At 35.2% G+C, this 22,824-nt stretch overlaps 1 protein-coding gene across 11 annotated transcripts in view; it reads right to left on the bottom strand.

Moving 5' to 3' along the window:
• Positions 1 to 10,390, bottom strand: part of LOC143243004 (serine/threonine-protein kinase atr-like) — a 30,396-nt gene extending 20,006 nt beyond the window's left edge. For 5 of the 11 annotated variants that reach the window (XM_076486636.1, XM_076486641.1, XM_076486640.1 and 2 more), the window contains exons 1-3: positions 10,252 to 10,353; positions 9,319 to 9,461; positions 6,216 to 6,315 (exon numbers count right to left, since the gene is read on the bottom strand). The gene's annotated coding sequence lies outside the window, so the exon portion shown is untranslated. Of the gene's footprint in view, positions 1 to 6,196; positions 6,344 to 9,318; positions 9,462 to 10,251 lie in introns of all 11 variants that reach the window. The other 6 variants (XM_076486639.1, XM_076486631.1, XM_076486637.1 and 3 more) reach the window with 5 other exon arrangements.
• Between the last annotated feature and the right edge of the window lie 12,434 nt (positions 10,391 to 22,824).

Here is a 22,824-nt window from a genome sequence, read left to right as displayed (position 1 = left end):
TCTTGTACAACATCCGTTTTGAAGATTCTTTACTTGATAACACTGTGTTATCAACCCTTCTGTTTCATTAAATTTTAATATCACCAGAGGAAGGGTGTTCAGGCTATTTATCATTTTTTGTGGTATAAATTTTTATTCTCCATTTTTCTTTAATACTAGACCACAGTAAGATGTAACAGGGTCATTCAGTACAGTGGTTACAAATCTACATTATCACGAATAAAATACAATATTAGGCCTAGATGAGTAATAACAAAATATTATACAGATAGATCAAAGACTAGATTATCCCAAGTACAGTTCAAGAAAAGACCTAGTTGAATAACAGGATTATTCTATACAGAGATCTTAGTTTACACTATCACAAGTACAGTTCAACATTAGGCACAGTTGAATGGAAACAGGATCATTTAATACAGTGATCTAAGACTATATTATCACAAGTACAATTTAATATTAGGTTAAGAAAAGTGACACATGATCATTCAATTTGAGGTGTTATAGTTTAAAAGTCAGATATAACTTTTCAATCAGTAGGGGAAAAAATATATAGAAAGCTAGTACATCAGAAATATATGATAATATTTTAAAATGTAAGATTTTTCACAGAAAACTTACTGTTCATTATTTTAACCCAAACCACATAACATTAAATACTCAAAACAAATCAAACTCACTTTAAACTATAAATCTTACAATTCAAGAGAGCAACACTCATTTGGAAATTGTTAACTTTCATGTAATCTAAAACCTACAGTGTTGAATTTGTTCACAAGTAAAAGTAAGTTGAAGTTAATACCTACATCAATGTGCCCTCTATCTTATATTGATAGTGTTCATAAACACCTCTGCACAATACTGACATTTTTCGAGACAGACCCAATCCACAGTCCCTCCCTCAGACATGAATGTCTGCATAGACTGTGGACATACTAAAAGAAATATATAATACTAACAACATAGTGAGGAACTGCACCACAGCCACAACAGGCATGTTACACACTCAGAAACTAAACTGTGCAGTGGATGTGGAACTTGAAATGATATGTTATAATCACTGGCCAAGCCCCAACCACATATCCAAGGTATCACTGTTCAGGGTTGGAATCACAGGATCATGGTTCCTAAATCCCATGTTGGTGGATAGGGCATTTGGATCATAATATATATATGTGTGTGTGAGACAGGATGGATCCAAACCCATAGCTACAGAGTGATGCATCTGGAATCATAAGAAGTAAATAAATAACACCAATGTGGACAAGCCCTTTCCTCAAACTGAAGAAGTCCAAAAGCAAAACCACAGATTTGGAATAACATGACACTGCATGCAATATTTAACCTGAGGAAACAGAACTTATCCAACCTGAAATTACAGACACTCATCCTCTCTCCCTAGCCAAGTGGGCAGCATAAATTCCATTTGTCCCTGGAATTACTGGAAAGATATGGAACAAACTGTGATGAACCAAAAACACAGAATGGGACTACTCTGCATCCACAATTATGAAGTGACAATGAACAATGTACTGAACCAACATTAATCAAGAAGAAAGACCACACCAAACCCAACTGGATAGCTGAGTGTCGAAACTGAACTACTCTTACGAGTAAGCTCCTGTTTAAGCTGGTGCTGCTCCTACCAAAATCTGGAAAAAAAAAACAACACTCAAAATCCTGAGTAGAAAGGTTTCTAACTGGGGGCAGGGGTAGTGCACATTAGAGAAGTCCTAAAAAACAATGCTCTAGAATCAGCAAAGTAAGTGAACCAAATTTCCTAAATTTCTAAAAGCAAACTGACCCTGATTTATTCAATCCACTGATCAGCAGAGATGGGGAAGAACCCCTTATGCTTTATTCATTATATTTTCTGAGTGGTAATCCAGCATAGTAGAGTAATACCACTCAGTCTGTCTCTGTGTGGTTGTATGTGACACCATATTTCCACAGAGCCTGTAACAACCTAGATAAAGTATACTGTGTCAGTAGTTGCTAGAGTGAATTTGGTTTGATAAAAGCACACTTGATTGGGCAACACTCACCAAAAAGTAGAATTTTGAAATTAAAAAAAAAAAAGAGAGAAGATTAGTGATGCAAATACTCACCTTTCAGTATAACCTAGCAGATGAGGTTAACATAGATGTAGGGGTAGTAAAAAAACCCTCAAAGAAAGATAATGCCAGATTATGTAAATAATGTGAGATAAAAGTATTGGGGAAGGTTCACACACAAGCTCAGAATGTCCTCCAGTGAGCAATTCAACTGGGCCACGATGAACATAGAAATGTGATGAATCTGATAAGTTGAGACTTGTAGAATTTTCCTTGCCTTCAGAGAGAGCCCATAAAAATCAATATGGATCAATTCTACCACTCATCCCATTGAGGTAACCAGAGGTAAGCCCTGGGAAACTAAAGAGACACAATAAATAAAAAGCCATTGTCCAGCACCACTAAAACCTTTAGTTTAGGCAACCTAACACCTCAAGGCCTTCATTAGACATAAGAAACAATGGGGACCCATCATTTATATGTGTGAAAATAAAGAGGTCAGATGAATCAGTGAAAAGTATTTATCCCTTTCCCTGGCTGCCAGTGGTAAGGTAAGAAGGACCTATCTGGGTACAGAAAAACATGGGTAGAATGAAAAAGTGTCCTCTGTAAGTGTAATGCAAATAACTCTGACTGGTGATGTCCACAGGCCAGAAGCAACATAAAATAAACCCTAAGGGAAAAGTGGTACATGGTATATGAGATAAGGGTTGATTAGGCCAATCTCGTGCAATCAACAGAATACGACAAGAGATTGAAGAAATCATTGCTAGGAAGCTGGGTAACAGATTAATCAGTGGGTAGGTGTATAAGCACAATCCAGTCCAGTTATGACTGAATAGAACTATTGTCAATGCCTAAGGGTGGGTTACTAGAGACCAAAAGGCTGGTAGTTGAGTGTTCCAAAGAAAATGAGAAGTTTTAGCTCTGATAATAAATTCTATCTTTTTTGCTTTAGAGAAATAGTATCTGACTGTGCTGTGATGCTGCTACTAGTAGCAAGATGTCCAAGTAATGGTGTGTGCACAGGCCCAGGGTATGGGGTTAATTAAAAAAGATTTGTAAACTTTAATAGTCAATAGCAAGAAAAAAATGAAAATTGTTAATCATTTTATTTTTATGTATATTTATAAAAGTAACTAAAGTGTAAAAATAAGTATCCTTTTAGTTTAGTTTAGGCAAAATAAGTAATAATAATATTTTTTCATGAGCAAGCAACTCACGAGTAAATTTAATTTATTAATGTAACGTGAGCTGCATGTTTCCCAGGTGATTAACATCTTATAATGGTGGGATAATGGTTTAATTATAAGTAGATTTATTCTGCTATGAGCTTAAAACTTCTTGGGATAAAAGAATGTAGGTTTATGTTACAATTTGAAGTCATTCTGGAAAGAAAAGATGGGTGCTTTTTTGGTTGTTTTTTTCTGGTGCTTACGAGATAGCTAATATTGACTGATTCCATTTTGAGATAGGGTAAAGAAAATAACATGAACTATAAACTGTAAACATATGGAACCAGTGTGAGTTTAAAGGGCAGAGAGATGACCTGCAGCACCAAACCCTTGTGCACAAAACATAGATAGTAGCAGGATGACTTCACCATGGAAATGTGTAGATAGGCATTAGCAACATTAAACATGGTCAACAACATTCCCAACAAAAAAACACCAATATAGAATGAGGAATGACTCCACCGTGAACTGTGGAAGATTTAGGAATTGATTTAAATGAAAAGACTGATGACAATATGGGCACAACAAATATACAGAAATAAACCTTAGTAAGAACTGAAACAACTCTCTCAATCACTCCAATGACCAACACATCTCTGATAACCATGGATGGAATGAAGTTAAAACATTTGAGGACTTGCAGGAAGTGAAATACTATAAGATGATGAAAAATGGTAGTGGATATGAGAAATGAATGATCAATTCTGATGCAAGGGCCTGTAGTACCCATGGATCTGTGGTAAAGGTTTTCTACATGTACAAAAATTAATGTAGATGAGTCCCCACAGGACACAAAGGAATACAGTAGTCATTTACACTGCTGGCAATACTCCAATCAATTGAACATGGAACCCTGTAGATAAGGGCATAAAATATTGTAAGTAATGATGAAACAAGGGGTTGTTGTTAGGGTCAGGACAACATTGGAACTAGACCTCCTGTAAGAGCTGAGGAAAGTCAAGCAACCAACAACTAAGACGAATGCAGATGGGTGACATAAGCCCTTGAATATGAAGGGTCTGGAATGCCTGCAAAAATCAAGAGTTTGAGAAAAGGACTCATATAACACATGGAGGTTGTCAGTAAGTAGACAAATGCCCTCTAATATGTTTCAATGAAATACCAGCCACGAAATTCAGGAAAGTGTTGAAGTCGACAACTGAAATGAGGAGAAAAAAAAGTGTCCATACAGTAAATATTACAGTGTTAGTTAAGGTCAAACAAATCCTACAAAACTGTGATATATTCAGATTAAGCATAAACTTCTTTATGGAACTTAACATTTTCAGGAGCTGATCTATTCTCTGAGAGTCTAAACGTGTATCTACCTCATGATAATGAGTTAAACATGCTGTTCTGACAAACATGGCAGACAAGACATAGCTGTCCCTTCACAAAACTGAGCAATAAACATCTCTTATATGAGCCTCAGTATCAGGGAATGGAGGGAGGACTAAGTACTCACCAAACTGAGCAGTAAACATCTCTATATGAGCCTCAGTATTAGGGAATGGAGGGAAGACTAAGTACTCACCTTCAGACCTTTCCACCCCCAAGGAAAACCCACCAAGTAATGACAAAAAACATGACACACTGAATGAACTAAGTAAAGAAAAGAAGTTGGTAAAAGGTGATCAAAATTAGCCTCATTAGAAGCAAACAGATGAAAGGAAGGCACAAGAAAAAGCAAATCTAAATTCTCTCCAGAATGTCCAGGATCACCTAAAAGTTCAGCATCACAGTCCCCTGAAGATCACCACATCAAACCTATGTTTCCACCTTACTACAGATAAGGTCATGGACAGCCTCAACTAAGAGCGACTCCTTTCCCAATTTGGGAGCAATGTTATATATCAGAGGTGAGATAGGAGAGGCCTAATTTGTTTCCATGCTGGATACATTAATTCATGAATTCAAGCTGTAAACGTACATACCAAACAATTTTTTTTTTTACTTCACGAAAGTCAAATATATAACCTGAAAAAAATGCATAAAATATCTTCAACAACTGTACTACATGCACCTGTTAAGAAATGCTTATATACAGTTTTAAAACAGAGGTCACATTGATGTAGGTGAAAAGTGTAATGAGATAGATTTAAAGGTGAAATAAAACACTGGAGCAAGGGAGAAAAAAATCAGACCTATACTTAGATGGACAAAGGAGAAGAAACCATAGCAGCTGAATAATAACTGTAAGGTAAGAAGATATAAATATATTTTGGAAATTTTATTTTTGATGTAATGCAACTCACATTTGAACTAATTGTTTCTTTTTTAAGAGGTATAAGATACTAATACTGCACTGATGTGGTTCTAATTTGAGATAACAATCATATGCATAAATAAAATTTATTTATTTACTATTAGTTCAAAAAATGCAAGTTGACAGAAAACTGTTATAACTAAACACTAAAATTTGCCAGTAAAGTGCCAAAATAAATAGACTGCTGTAACATTTTGTTAATTACAAATTCATCATTATAATCTTCACAAAACTCAGATTCAAAGTAAATATTACAGTTTAGAAATACCAAATGTTATGGTGTTTGATGAGAGAACATTTTTTACTGCCTCAAATATAAAAATTTTTCACTTCCAAGGTTAAATTCTTAATGCTTTTAAGTTCCAGAATCTTGTACTTCCAAATGTATACATTTAGAACATACAATGTTCATAATTTAACAGTTTCAAAGTTTAAAAAAGTGACATTTATAAATTAATAATTTTCAAATTTACTACATTATAACATAATAGTTCAAAATTTTAAATCACAGCAAAATCCTGGAGCTTCCAATTTCACAATTTTGGCATTTCAAAATATTAAAAGAGGTACTTTAAATAATTTCATCAAAAGTTTTACAAACAACTAAGAACAGTATCTGCTTTAATAATTACAAAAAATATTACCACTGAGATTTATATTTACTTTATTCCAGTGCCACTTAGACTTTTCCACAAATGTCTCAGGTATGTTTAATACTGAAGCTTCTAGCAGACAACTATAAGCCCTCTGTTGATGACCACTTCTAAAAAACACAGGTTGAAAATACTATTCTGAAAATTAATGGACATGATTCATTGTACAGTTAATGGATTCTAATCATAATGTATGCAATATAATAGTGCAATTAATTATTACATAATTAATATAATTATGCAATTAATTATTACACAGATACTTCTTAGTTTTTAATAACAGTTAAATCTAATGATATAATTTAATTACAACTCATTCTTAAATAAATTCTTCACTTAGTGTATGGTACTAATTCTACAGTTATCAGATGAATTACTATCAAATATAATATTTATTCTAATGATTCAAATCTAGTACCAGTTCTGGACTTTAGCAGTGAACTTGAATACAAGCTATTAATATGCACAAGATTAGTTGATGAACACATGAAAGCTTCAAGCATGTCAAGAACTTGAAGTGGCTATAAAAATACACGAGTTAAAACAAAGAGCATTTATTATCATAAAAAAAACAAACCTAGATACAGCACTTACAGATTCCTGTGCTAACAAACTTCCAAAACAAGCACTGAGAAACTAATGTCCCCATAAATTAAATCAATTATAGAAAGCATGGTGTCCTGAGACTCGTTGTTGAATGTTTATGCAAAGCTACACAAGAGCCATCTGCACTAGCCTTCTCTAATTTTGAGTGATGAATTATATAGAAAGCAATTAGCCAATACCATCCACCACTAACCTTTGTCAGACTGAATAGTGGGACAGACTGTCACAATATATAATGTTCCCACAGCTGAGAGGGCAAACATGTTCAGTAATGAGGTTCAATCCTGTAATCTGTAGATTACGAGCTGAAAAGCCTAATTATCAAGTTTCAGATGTAATTTCTACATGACAGTTGCATGAAAGAGCCTTCTGTAATGGAGACTGTGCTGTCAGAATATTGTCAAGATGTACAATCGTTAGACAGAGCACAACTATGTGGCAACATGAGCTGCAGCACTCCAACAAAATCATTGACTCATTCTCTGTGTTTGAATATTTTCAATAGGGGTATACAAGTTTAGATTGATTGATATCCTAGGTAGATTATGTATGATATCAGTAGTAACCAGATGTATACATTTATTTGTATTACCTTTTGTTATATGGGGTTCAAGTCCTATTATTTTAGCATTACTCTAAGAAGAAAACTATATGTCAGAGATTTCTCTAAAACACATATACAGGATATGTACACAATATTAAGTCAGAAAAGCATTTAGAAGCCAAAACAACTGTAATTAATTTGCATCAAATCACCTAACAGAGAGAGATCATATACAGCATCTTCTGTGGATTCCAATATGCTGTAGAAACATCAAGACTAAAAAACACTAGAATTCAGAAATATAAGAGATACACAGTAACTGGTAAAAGTAATCTATTATAAAAGCCCACCATGCCACAGAATAATTCCACCTTAAAGTTCAGAAAACTGCTAGTGGGGTAATTGTCAAATTATCAATACAATATCATTTTCATATTCAAACCCAGTTCTGCACAAGAACCATATCAATCCACACACACAAAATGTTATCCTCATCACCTCTTATGCCAGACTTACAGTCCCCTGAAACATGTATGTTGTATTTATTCACTTATGTACAGAAAATGTGAGATAGAAGAACATAATCAAATATCTATCAGATCAACTGAAACAAGCTTTAGTTTCATTACATCCATCAGTAGGCCTCCATATTTCTGTAAAGTTTGAGGTCTGTACCCTCACGATTTTGGACATTTTGCTACTCTGGTATCAAGCTAATCCCTAAAAATTAAGCTACTTCATAAATAATCTATTCTAGACAAAGTTCAATGGTTCTTACAATATTCTGAGTAATGGCACACATTTAAATCTCCATTATCATACTGTTGACAAAAAAGAGAAATAAAAGCAATGCCAGATGGTAAACAAAATTATTTTTGAAACAGTATGATTTGGTTTGTAATGTCCTCTTTTGTTTGATCATTCCTGTATAAAACTTATGGACCTTATCTATGAAGATAGAATCATTTTAAATATGAAGTTTTCTTTCAAAACTTATAACTGGGTTACAAATAATACATGTCTTTTAACTTGACATAATTTTAGGCTAAAGTGACAATGCATAATTAAAATATATATGTAAAAACGGCTGGTATGGGCAGAGAAAAACTCTATGTAGCAGGTTTTTCTCACCATCATGGATCATAAATTATTTCTTTAACATTTTACTATGTGACACTAACAACAGAATCAAAAAGTCAGATTTTGATGAGAAATACTCCCCCCAACTTAACTCAGTAAACTGGATTACGAATTTGTTTTTTTTAAAACTGCATTTAGTTTAAATTTTCATCAGAAGCTTACAACCAAGGTGTGCTACTTGTATAAATTGTGAGACTAATATATAACTTTACTGTGATTATAAATTAAAATATTTTAATAAACATTAATGATTCTGTTAATGTGAACAAAGTGTTAGAAGAAAATGATACCCCATAAACACATTATATAATATTCTCTCTGTGAGAATGTACATAAAAGCTCAATAATGTCTTACAAAGAATTAGAAATGAGTAATAACTTCTACATGCATGCACTGACAGGTTTAGGAACTTTTCAATGTGATATCTTCAGTATTAGTGGTGCAGGAAGGAGAGAAATAGGTGGAGTGCTTGACTAGACACGCAAAATGTACAACGAGGAATTTAAAGTATAAGAAGCTGCTAAAAGTGTTTCCCCCTGCTGTCAAAGTCAGCTAAGTCTGTAAAGATTTAGGGCATGTCCTCACCAGAAAATTGATATAATAATTTACAGTTGCTATGCATGTAAAATATGTAAAAGTGGGGATGTTACAACACCTCCAGGTCTGATGCCTCTGAAATACTCCATACACATTTCAGAGAAATGTATGTTACTATATGATATTAATGAAAGAATAGATCAGATTAATAATTGACTGAAAAGTTAAAGGAACAGTACAGATGAGGTGATTACAAGAATTTATTTGCAGTGTAATAAAACCTACTTTCTGGCAAGTTTTGCACTTTGTAACCAGCAAGTTACGATTTCGTAATCAATCTTTTTGGTCTGCTCAGGAATGTGGTTCTTGGCTATTGTAAGGAGAACCCGGTACAGATTAAGAAGAGGTTCCTGATAATGAAGTGAGGACTGTAAAACAAAGAAGTAAAAAAAAAAACACTCATGAATACAAAATATTATTTCTAATTCAAGATCTCCTCTACTAGGTACTGTTTAAAGGGAAGTTAAATACAATTAACAAACATTTATAATCATAAAATATAATTCATCTAAATTTTAGCCTTTAAAATAAAGAATTAAGTAAAAATAGACAAATATTATATGAAAACCAATGAAACAGTTGTTATAATTAAAATGGTATATCTTTAAGTTTGGGTCATGGTATTTCAGTAAATTTCATTTCTATATTACTTTTAATTATTTCTAGAGAGACAAACAGAACTATAAGTGCCTGTTCAAGGTTAGATTAATAAAATTTTAATCTTTGTTTTAATGTAGACTTTGATTATTAGTATACTAATTATTTTAAAACGTTTGTGTATATGATCATTAAATGATTCTTTATTATTTATATTGTATAATCTGCTTTAAACAATTTATGTTTTTAAACTCAGAAATGTGTTCTCGTACCTAAAAAATGTACAATATCAAAGATATAAATGTTGAAGTTCTTATCATTAGAGTAGTTGCTCCCGATATATAATGAGACACTTTTTTTTAAAACAAGAATGATAAGTGCTTTCTATTTTTCTCTTCACATCTCATTTGGTATCTTTAAAGCTTTAAAGAAATAATCAGTAATGTATACAAACTATAAGTTAAATTATCAATATCATTAGATAAAAAAATCATTCCTAGCTTTTGAGACTGCAGTTTTATATATTCTATTTGCAATAAAAGTAAAACCTGAAACACATACTTGAACCAATTTTCTTCTTCCTCTCCACTCTTCTAAGAGTGGAGTTCAATCTACTGACTGAGGAGTAGCTTCCTTGAAATGAAGGGCAGAGACCTGTAAAACTTAGACTGCTTTCTCCATATCTGTCAACATGTGTAGTCTGGAAGAAAAACAAACACATACTCCCTAAAATCTTAACAAACTACATTTCAGTGTCTGACGAATACAGAAAAACTAGTATATATATATATAAAAAAAGTAAACTAACAAAAGAAAAACACAACTGAGATAGAGAATCATGTTAAATATCTTTCTAAACCATTTAAACATTTTTTAGCATGAAAAGAAAACACAGCTGAAAGCAGCATAATAAAAAAACATACTTCTAATTCACTGTTACTAAGATAAAAGAATAATATCTGATGATATGATGATACCCCAAATATAATGTAACATTTCCATGCAACTAGACATGGAAACAATTACATGGATGGCTGGTTGATTTGGTGTTCTAGCAACCAGGCTATGTGCACCAAACATCTGGTTAAAAGTTAAAAGTAAAGTAAAATTATTAAAATTCATTAAAGGAAATTAAAATAAAACAAAACAAAGTTACATTTTGAATTAAAAACACAAATAGCATTAAATCCAACTTTTACATCTAGTCTACAGCAGTAAGAAAAAAAAAACTACAGTAATACAAGTTGTGAAGGACTTTTTACAGCATAATTATAATTATCATAACTTGCCAGAATGACCAACAGGTAGTTAAAAAGTAGCATCAGTCACCTGAAGTTGGTCTTTCCATTCCTGGTTTCAAGTTATTGGATGTTATGGCCATTTTCTAATTTTAGATCGAACTAGATGTACTTTGATTCTTAAAAGTGAATCACATCAAAAAATGTCAAATATATAAAGTAAAAAAAAAAAAACAAACTTAAATAGCATTAAAAGATTAATAGACTTTAAACAACTAAAAACATTTCAAAGGTGGACAATGTCACCATTGCCAATAACAATGTCTAACAAATAAACCTTGGGACAAAACATGTTTAAAATGGTGCCATAATTAAGTCGTAATGACACCGAAACAGTAAAATGTGGCTTAATGTAACAGACAATACATTGGTTCATCAGTCCCAGATAAAAGAAAACGATGAATTAAAAAACTGTGACCAATGTGTAGTCTAGTTAGGACATTTTCCTCTTTCCATTTTGGTCCTTAAGAAAGCAAGATAGCCAAAGTCCAATAGCACGTTTTATTTAGAAAAGCTTGTTTTCACGTTGCTCACCAAGTCGACTGCTAACTGGCATGAAGCTGAGCCTTGAATACAGGACCATAGTCCACGTATGGAACAGAAACAGCAGTGATAGAGCCAGAGCAGACAGATTTATCTGCAGTGTCACCAAGCTCGTTCCTGCAAATACCAATGTGGCCCAGTATCTAGAAACACTGGACAGAAGTAGATGTTAAAGAGAAATGGGCCAGTCGATTTTGAATATCAGTAAGAACTAAGATGAAACAATTCAAGGACCAGTAGAGAACTAAGCGAGTCAGTATAAATAGTACAATTTGAGTACTGCTTAGCTTCTGTGTGATACAGGACAAGAGAAATGACATACAGTTCAGCAGTGAACACAGAAACTGTAGAGAGGATTCTGTGCACAACCACCAAACCATGGCTGAGCCCACAGAGTCACCTGATTTTGAACCATCTGGAATGGAAGGGTGGTTTGAAAGATGTTCTGCAAATAACATACAGTATTTCCAATCAGGAGTGTCTGCTTTTCTCAGATGACTTAAAGAAAGGTTACATCTTGGGACTGTAATAAGCCATGGTAGGATGAGCTGACCAGTGGATACAGCAAATGTTATCCAAGGATAGACCCAATTCATCCAACTGTACTTGGATACAAAGGCCAAAAGGAGCAATGGCTGACTGTCTGTTTTACAAAAGCATGGCCCACTGAGGAAGGAAAACATAATCCCAGGTGGAATGTTATGGTAAGGACTGAAGTTTTGAAGAATACAGTAAAGACAGTTGCAAACGGCAGAGGTGCAAAGAAGGTTCATGAGATTCTACGTATAAGCTATGAACAGGGGAAGTGCTGAAAGCCCTGGTGCAGAGCTGAAGTCCCTGATGATGATCTTGAAGGCCAAGGTGCTGGCAGAGCCATAGACCAGTGATCCATACTCCAGTTTTGAACAAGTAATAGCCTGATATATCTTTAGCAAAGAACATTGATCCACTTCCCAAGATGTGAAAGAGTGGACATGGAGGATGTTCAGTGCTCTTGTACATTTGACCTGTAGCTGTTTGATGTGTGGTATGAAGCTCAGCTTACAGTCAAAGATAAGCCCAAAGAACTTTGTTTCAGGGACCACAGTTAGCACAACTTCACCAATATTGAGTTCAGGATCAGGGTGAATACCCCATTGGTGGCAAAGTGCATACAAACAGTTTTAGAGAGAGAGAATTAAAACTGTTTGCAGTGATTCACTTCAGAAAACAATTGAGGGCAGTTTGTAGCTGTCGCTCAATATACTGCATGTTTGATGATTGACATGAAATGTGAAAGTCATTGACATAGAGACCGTATGCAACAGTAAGAGGGAGTAGTTCAGTGATGGCATTAATCTTTATACTGAAAAATGTGTCACTCAAAACACAGCCCTGAAGAACTCCAAGTTCCTGTAGATAAAAACTGGAATGTGTTGAACCCACATGAACTTGGAATCACCTGTCCATTAAAAATTTTTTAATAAACATGGGTAAATGGCCAAGTAACCCATATATATGGAGGTCTAGCGAAATGCCATACCTCCATGTTGTGTCACAAGCCTTCTCAATATCAAAGAATATTGATACAAGATTTTGTCATTTGAGAAAAGCTTCTCTGATTAATGTTTCAGGTCGAATCAAGTGGTCCATGGTGGAGCACTGTCGTTAGAACACACACTGGGTGGGCGAGAGGAGGTTATTGTCTTCAAGGAACCAAACAAGACGAGCTTTAACTATCCTCTCTAAGGTGTTACAGAGACATTTCATCAAAGCAATTGGATGGTAGTTTGAAGGAATCTTCGGATCCTTCCCAGGCTTAGAGAAAGATAGGAATATAGCTCAGTGCCAGGCATCAGGAAAACATTCTCCTGCCACATCTGGTTGAAAACAATCAGAAAAACAGCAAGAGAAGCAGGAGAGAGATAGCACAGCATTTCATAGAGCACATCATCAGGTCCAACCGAATGTACTGACAGACTGATGAAGAGCCAGTGTAAGGGGACGATTATAGTCACAGAGACAATCAGCTCAAAGGAAAGAAGTGATTACTCTGCCCAACTGGTGATATGTTGATTGTGAACTTAATCCAAGAGTCCTTCTGGCTTTGACATATTACCCACCAAGCATGTGCACGGGCCTGTTGGAAAGCGATGCGATTCGAGAATGTGGGATACCTATGAAAAGTATCCCACGTCCATTTTTGAGTCTTCTGTGCCATGTGGCAGGCAAGATTCCACCACAGATGATGATATTGTGGAAAACATGTCAAGGCTTTAGGAATACTTTGAGCAGCTTTCTGTACAATACAGTCAGTTATTGCTGTCACACAGTCGTCTATTGATGGCATACAGATGATGGCAGGATCAAGTTCTGTAAGAACAGTGAAAGAGAGCAAGTTTGCTTGATCCTTTTTCCATTGGTGCACATGGGTTGGGTGGCATTGACCACAGCCAGTCTCTCTCAAAATTGTAGAAAAATTATCACTGCTGCATGGGTTATTGTCAACCCTCCACGAAAAGTGGGAGAATAGTGAAGGGGAGTAAATGGAGAGATCAAAAGCAGTAAAGAACTGACTAGATGCATGAAAATAAGTATAAGAACCACTATTGAAGAGAGAAAAGTTGTGATCTGAGAGCATACACTCTATGGAGTGACCCTCCCATCAATATCAGCACTTCCTCAGAGGGGACGATTTCCATTAAAGCCCCCCAGCATTAAAAATGGAGATGGCAACTGTTTAATGAGAGCATCAAGGTCTGATTGATCATAGGTCTCTCTAGTCAACAGGTAGAGAGAACAAACAGTGATGGTACGACACAAAGAAACACAAATGGCTACAGCCTCCAAGGGTGTGTTGAGTAACAAAGACAGGGTAAGCACATGCTGATCAACCAACAGTGCTACCCCTCCATGCACTTGTCCATCACACAGCCTGTCATTTCTGTACAAAGAAAACTGCTGAAAGGTGATTGTATCAGCAAGTTTCAGAAAGATTTCCTGTAAGGAAAGACATACAGGATGGTAGAAAGAAATAAGTGTTTTGATGTCACCCAGATTAGAATGTAAACTTCAACAGTTCCATTGTATCAAGGTGGCTACTTTTATTTACGTGTAGGCAAATTGGGTGCAGACCATGTTTTATTTCTTTATTGTCTTTATTCGAGGGAGGTTTACCAACCTCAATGGATCCTACCCTGGGTTGATTGGGCAAGTCTTTGTTGTTAGAAGAGGATTCCAGTGACTTAGGGTGCAAACAAATGATCATTTTGCACCTTGGGAAAGGAGAAGAAAGTGTAACCAAAACCAAAGGAAGCAGATATTGGGGTTTGCTGAAATTAATGTTAGAGACAAAGATGGGTGTTGACATTGATTCATTAACTTTTTTAACCATGGATGTCAGAAGACTTTCTGTTTGTTTTGAGAATGATTCTTTTGGAGGTACAGAGAGATCTGTCTGTACTCCCACTGTAGTAGTGGAATGAAGTGCATCAGCATAAGTCCAACATAAAGTGGTAGATAGCAATTTTCAAGCCTCAGGGCAAGTAATGTTTTGAATCGTCTTTAAACACTGTACCTTTTATTCCTTCCAACCATTTAGGGCAAGAATAAAAGTAAGATGGGTGAGAGCCATTGCAAGTGATGCAACAAGGGTCTGTTTCATACTCATAGACACCATAATCCTTGCCACTGCAACGAGCACATGTAAAGGAACCAAGACATGATGTCTCCGAGTGATCAAATGGCTGACACTGGAACTATCCGAGAGGGTTTGGAATGTATGGCCGTACCTTGCAGTTAAAATAACCTGCCTTGTTGGTAGCAGGTGGATGCTGTGATGTAAATGTTAAAATGAGGACATTGATCGGCATCAAAATTCCATCTTTGGGAGTGGAGATACACCTTACTGAAGAAACTCCTTGTGGTGGGAGAAACCAGTGGGAATCTCTGACTCAGGATGTTCTTCAAATCCCTATCAACAATAACTTCTTGTTACGAATTCAAAGTTGAATGAGGCATAACCTCAATAGGTATATTGCCTTGGAATGTAAGAGGAATTCACTGTGCTCGAGATGTGGATATTTCTACCAATATGTCACAAGAGCGAATCCTTCTGACCAACTTTGGAGAGCCAGTGAGACCTTCTGGTCCCTTCTGAATGAAAAAGGGAGACATTTGCCCTAAAGGTTTGTCTGAAAGAAAATGTAGTATAATAAAATAAGGTACAGAAGTTACAAATGTTAAAGATTGCTGCTCAGAATCTTCAAGATGTGATTGTTTACTCATAAACTGTTTTTCACTATTTTGGTTAACTTTTTTATTTGGATGGTCCATAATAAAAATGAATTTTTCGGTGTCCACTGTCCCCACCCACCATAAAGCCCTATGAGTGGATGCATTACAATGCCAAACAAGAACACTGCAGCAACACCAGGGTTTCATGAGCACTATACCCAAACACCAGCATCAGGTACAATGTCCACAACACCTGCTGAGAACATCCAACACTGGTACTTGGTTAACCCTAGGCCAAGTAAACCAGCCAACTGACCCAAGGGGAGCCACCCCAAGGCTGCCCATCTACAGGAATTCAAGGCCACAGTGGTATGTTAGGGTTGGACCCCTCAACCATCAGGATCTTCTCCTCCTCTTCATGGGTCACCATGCACAACAAATGTTGGTGGATCTTTAGATCCCAAAAGAGGTAAACTAAAAGAACAGAACCTCCCCTGGGAGGTCCCCTCACCAATCACAGGAATCCAGAATGAGGGGAACAACTACCTGAAGAAATCCACAATGGTAAATATTATTCATCATGTAACTACACATGAAAACAATTACTTCAAGATATCCACAATGATATGTGCCTTTCTCCTTGTAATTAGACATTAAAACAATTACTTCAAAGATATCCACAATGATATGTACCATTCTCCATGTAATTAGACATTAAAACAATTACTTCAAAGATATCCACAATGATATGTACCATTCTCCATGTAATTAGACATTAAAACAATTACTTCAAAGATATCCACAATGATATGTACCATTCTCCATGTAATTAGACATTAAAACAATTACTTCAAAGATATCCACAATGATATGTACCATTCTCCATGTAATTAGACATTAAAACAATTACTTCAAAGATATCCACAATGATATGTACCATTCTCCATGTAATTAGACATTAAAACAATTACTTCAAAGATATCCACAATGATATGTACCATTCTCCATGTAATTAGACATTAAAACAATTACTTCAAAGATATCCACAATGATATGTACCATTCTCCATGTAATTAGACATTAAAACAATTACTTCAAAGATATCCACAATGATATGTACCATTCTCCATGTAATTAGACATTAAAACAATTACTTCAAAATTGCATATCATATAACTGATATCAATATCTACTGAAAACTTAAAAACATTTAAAACCTCAATTTTTTATATACATATCAATTTTGACATAATTTTAAAATAATATTGATTTACTACTGATTCACATGTATGTTTCTACAAATATCTTGTACAACATCCATTTTGAAGATTCTTTACTTGATAACACTGTGTTATCAACCCTTCTGTTTCATTAAATTTTAATATCACCAGAGGAAGGGTGTTCAGGCTATTTATCATTTTTTGTGGTATAAATTTTTATTCTCCATTTTTCTTTAATACTAGACCACAGTAAGATGTAACAGGGTCATTCAGTACAGTGGTTACAAATCTACATTATCACGAATAAAATACAGTATTAGGCCTAGATGAGTAATAACAAAATATTATACAGATAGATCAAAGACTAGATTATCCCAAGTACAGTTCAAGAAAAGACCTAGTTGAATAACAGGATTATTCTATACAGAGATCTTAGTTTACACTATCACAAGTACAGTTCAACATTAGGCACAGTTGAATGGAAACAGGATCATTTAATACAGTGATCTAAGACTATATTATCACAAGTACAATTTAATATTAGGTTAAGAAAAGTGACATATGATCATTCAATTTGAGGTGTTATAGCTTAAAAGTCAGATATAACTTTTCAATCAGTAGGGGAAAAAATATATAGAAAGCTAGTACATCAGAAATATATGATAATATTTTAAAATGTAAGATTTTTCACAGAAAACTTACTGTTCATTATTTTAACCCAAACCACATAACATTAAATACTCAAAACAAATCAAACTCACTTTAAACTATAAATCTTACAATTCAAGAGAGCAACACTCATTTGGAAATTGTTAACTTTCATGTAATCTAAAACCTACAGTGTTGAATTTGTTCACAAGTAAAAAGTAAGTTGAAGTTAATACCTACATCAATGTGCCCTCTATCTTATATTGATAGTGTTCATAAACACCTCCGCATACAATACTGACATTTTCGAGATAGACCCAATCCACAGTCCCTCCCTCAGACATGAATGTCTGCATAGACTGTGGACATACTAAAAGAAATATATAATACTAACAACATAGTGAGGAACTGCACCACAGCCACAACAGGCATGTTACACACTCAGAAACTAAACTGTGCAGTGGATGTGGAACTTGAAATGATATGTTATAATCACTGGCCAAGCCCCAACCACATATCCAAGGTATCACTGTTCAGGGTTGGAATCACAGGATCATGGTTCCTAAATCCCATGTTGGTGGATAGGGCATTTGGATCATAATATATATATGTGTGTGTGAGACAGGATGGATCCAAACCCATAGCTACAGAGTGATGCATCTGGAATCATAAGAAGTAAATAAATAACACCAATGTGGACAAGCCCTTTCCTCAAACTGAAGAAGTCCAAAAGCAAAACCACAGATTTGGAATAACATGACACTGCATGCAATATTTAACCTGAGGAAACAGAACTTATCCAACCTGAAATTACAGACACTCATCCTCTCTCTCCCTAGCCAAGTGGGCAGCATAAATTCCATTTGTCCCTGGAATTACTGGAAAGATATGGAACAAACTGTGATGAACCAAAAACACAGAATGGGACTACTCTGCATCCACAATTATGAAGTGACAATGAACAATGTACTGAACCAACATTAATCAAGAAGAAAGACCACACCAAACCCAACTGGATAGCTGAGTGTCGAAACTGAACTACTCTTACGAGTAAGCTCCTGTTTAAGCTGGTGCTGCTCCTACCAAAATCTGGAAAAAACAACAACACTCAAAATCCTGAGTAGAAAGGTTTCTAACTGGGGGCAGGGGTAGTGCACATTAGAGAAGTCCTGAAAAACAATGCTCTAGAATCAGCAAAGTAAGTGAACCAAATTTCCTAAATTTCTAAAAGCAAACTGACCCTGATTTATTCAATCCACTGATCAGCAGAGATGGGGAAGAACCCCTTATGCTTTATTCATTATATTTTCTGAGTGGTAATCCAGCATAGTAGAGTAATACCACTCAGTCTATCTCTGTGTGGTTGTATGTGACACCATATTTCCACAGAGTCTGTAACAACCTAGATAAAGTATACTGTGTCAGTAGATGCCAGAATGAATTTGGTTTGATAAAAGCACAATTGATTGGGCAACACTCACCAAAATGTAGAATTTTGAAATTAAAAAAAAAGAGAGAAGATTAGTGATGCAAATACTCACCTTTCAGTATAACCTAGCAGATGAGGTTAACATAGATGTAGGGGTAGTAAAAAAACCCTCAAAGAAAGATAATGCCAGATTATGTAAATAATGTGAGATAAAAGTATTGGGGAAGGTTCACACACAAGCTCAGAATGTCCTCCAGTGAGCAATTCAACTGGGCCACAATGAACATAGAAATGTGATAAGTTGAGACTTGTAGAATTTTCCTTGCCTTCAGAGAGAGCCCATAAAAATCAATATGGATCAATTCTACCACTCATCCCATTGAGGTAACCAGAGGTAAGCCCTGGGAAACTAAAGAGACACAATAAATAAAAAGCCATTGTCCAGCACCACTAAAACCTTTAGTTTAGGCAACCTAACACCTCAAGGCCTTCATTAGACATAAGAAACAATGGGGACCCATCATTTATATGTGTGAAAATAAAGAGGTCAGATGAATCAGTGAAAGTATTTATCCCTTTCCTGGCTGCCAGTGGTAAGGTAAGAAGGACCTATCTGGGTACAGAAAAACATGGGTAGAATGAAAAAGTGTCCTCTGTAAGTGTAATGCAAATAACTCTGACTGGTGATGTCCACAGGCCAGAAGCAACATAAAATAAACCCTAAGGGAAAAGTGGTACATGGTATATGAGATAAGGGTTGATTAGGCCAATCTCGTGCAATCAACAGAATACGACAAGAGATTGAAGAAATCATTGCTAGGAAGCTGGGTAACAGATCAATCAGTGGGTAGGTGTATAAGCACAATCCAGTCCAGTTATGACTGAATAGAACTATTGTCAATGCCTAAGGGTGGGTTACTAGAGACCAAAAGGCTGGTAGTTGAGTGTTCCAAAGAAAATGAGAAGTTTTAGCTCTGATAATAAATTCTATCTTTTTTGCTTTAGAGAAATAGTATCTGACTGTGCTGTGATGCTGCTACTAGTAGCAAGATGTCCAAGTAATGGTGTGTGCACAGGCCCAGGGTATGGGGTTAATTAAAAAAGATTTGTAAACTTTAATAGTCAATAGCAAGAAAAAAATGAAAATTGTTAATCATTTTATTTTTATGTATATTTATAAAAGTAACTAAAGTGTAAAAATAAGTATCCTTTTAGTTTAGTTTAGGCAAAATAAGTAATAATAATATTTTTTCATGAGCAAGCAACTCACGAGTAAATTTAATTTATTAATGTAACGTGAGCTGCATGTTTCCCAGGTGATTAACATCTTATAATGGTGGGATAATGGTTTAGTTATAAGTAGATTTATTCTGCTATGAGCTTAAAACTTCTTGGGATAAAAGAATGTAGGTTTATGTTACAATTTGAAGTCATTCTGGAAAGAAAAGATGGGTGCTTTTTTGGTTGTTTTTTTTCTGGTGCTTACGAGATAGCTAATATTGACTGATTCCATTTTGAGATAGGGTAAAGAAAATAACATGAACTATAAACTGTAAACATATGGAACCAGTGTGAGTTTAAAGGGCAGAGAGATGACCTGCAGCACCAAACCCTTGTGCACAAAACATAGATAGTAGCAGGATGACTTCACCATGGAAATGTGTAGATAGGCATTAGCAACATTAAACATGGTCAACAACATTCCCAACAAAAAAAACACCAATATAGAATGAGGAATGACTCCACCGTGAACTGTGGAAGATTTAGGAATTGATTTAAATGAAAAGACTGATGACAATATGGGCACAACAAATATACAGAAATAAACCTTAGTAAGAACTGAAACAACTCTCTCAATCACTCCAATGACCAACACATCTCTGATAACCATGGATGGAATGAAGTTAAAACATTTGAGGACTTGCAGGAAGTGAAATACTATAAGATGATGAAAAAATGGTAGTGGATATGAGAAATGAATGATCAATTCTGATGCAAGGGCCTGTAGTACCCATGGATCTGTGGTAAAGGTTTTCTACATGTACAAAAATTAATGTAGATGAGTCCCCACAGGACACAAAGGAATACAGTAGTCATTTACACTGCTGGCAATACTCCAATCAATTGAACATGGAACCCTGTAGATAAGGGCATAAAATATTGTAAGTAATGATGAAACAAGGGGTTGTTGTTAGGGTCAGGACAACATTGGAACTAGACCTCCTGTAAGAGCTGAGGAAAGTCAAGCAACCAACAACTAAGACGAATGCAGATTGGTGACATAAGCCCTTGAATATGAAGGGTCTGGAATCCCTGCAAAAATCAAGAGTTTGAGAAAAAGGACTCATATAACACATGGAGGTTGTCAGTAAGTAGACAAATGCCCTCTAATATGTTTCAATGAAATACCAGCCACGAAATTCAGGAAAGTGTTGAAGTCGACAACTGAAATGAGGAGAAAAAAAAGTGTCCATACAGTAAATATTACAGTGTTAGTTAAGGTCAAACAAATCCTACAAAACTGTGATATATTCAGATTAAGCATAAACTTCTTTATGGAACTTAACATTTTCAGGAGCTGATCTATTCTCTGAGAGTCTAAACGTGTATCTACCTCATGATAATGAGTTAAACGTGCTGTTCTGACAAACATGGCAGACAAGACATAGCTGTCCCTTTACAAAACTGAGCAATAAACATCTCTTATATGAGCCTCAGTATCAGGGAATGGAGGGAGGACTAAGTACTCACCAAACTGAGCAGTAAACATCTCTATATGAGCCTCAGTATTAGGGAATGGAGGGAGGACTAAGTACTCACCTTCAGACCTTTCCACCCCCAAGGAAAACCCACCAAGTAATGACAAAAACATGACACACTGAATGAACTAAGTAAAGAAAAGAAGTTGGTAAAAGGTGATCAAAATTAGCCTCATTAGAAGCAAACAGATGAAAGGAAGGCACAAGAAAAAGCAAATCTAAATTCTCTCCAGAATGTCCAGGATCACCTAAAAGTTCAGCATCACAGTCCCCTGGAGACCACCACATCAAACCTATGTTTCCACCTTACTACAGATAAGGTCATGGACAGCCTCAACTAAGAGCGACTCCTTTCCCAATTTGGGAGCAATGTTATATATCAGAGGTGAGATAGGAGAGGCCTAATTTGTTTCCATGCTGGATACATTAATTCATGAATTCAAGCTGTAAACGTACATACCAAACAATTTTTTTTTTTACTTCACGAAAGTCAAATATATAACCTGAAAAAATGCATAAAATATCTTCAACAACTGTACTACATGCACCTGTTACAAAATGCTTATATACAGTTTTAAAACAGAGATCACATTGATGTAGGTGAAAAGTGTGATGAGACAGATTTAAAGGTGAAATAAAACACTGGAGCAAGGGAGAAAAAAATCAGACCTATACTTAGATGGACAAAGGAAAAGAAACCATAGCAGCTGAATAATAACTGTAAGGTAAGAAGATATAAATATATTTTGGAAATTTTATTTTTGATGTAATGCAACTCACATTTGAACTAATTGTTTCTTTTTTAAGAGGTATAAGATACTAATACTGCACTGATGTGGTTCTAATTTGAGATAACAATCATATGCATAAATAAAATTTATTTATTTACTATTAGTTCAAAAAATGCAAGTTGACAGAAAACTGTTATAACTAAACACTAAAATTTGCCAGTAAAGTGCCAAAATAAATAGACTGCTGTAACATTTTTGTTAATTACAAATTCATCATTATAATCTTCACAA

This window comes from Tachypleus tridentatus, unplaced genomic scaffold (assembly GCF_004210375.1).
Source record: "Tachypleus tridentatus isolate NWPU-2018 unplaced genomic scaffold, ASM421037v1 Hic_cluster_2, whole genome shotgun sequence".
Lineage (NCBI taxonomy): Eukaryota > Metazoa > Arthropoda > Merostomata > Xiphosura > Limulidae > Tachypleus > Tachypleus tridentatus.
This window is presented reverse-complemented; position numbering and strand designations above follow the sequence as displayed.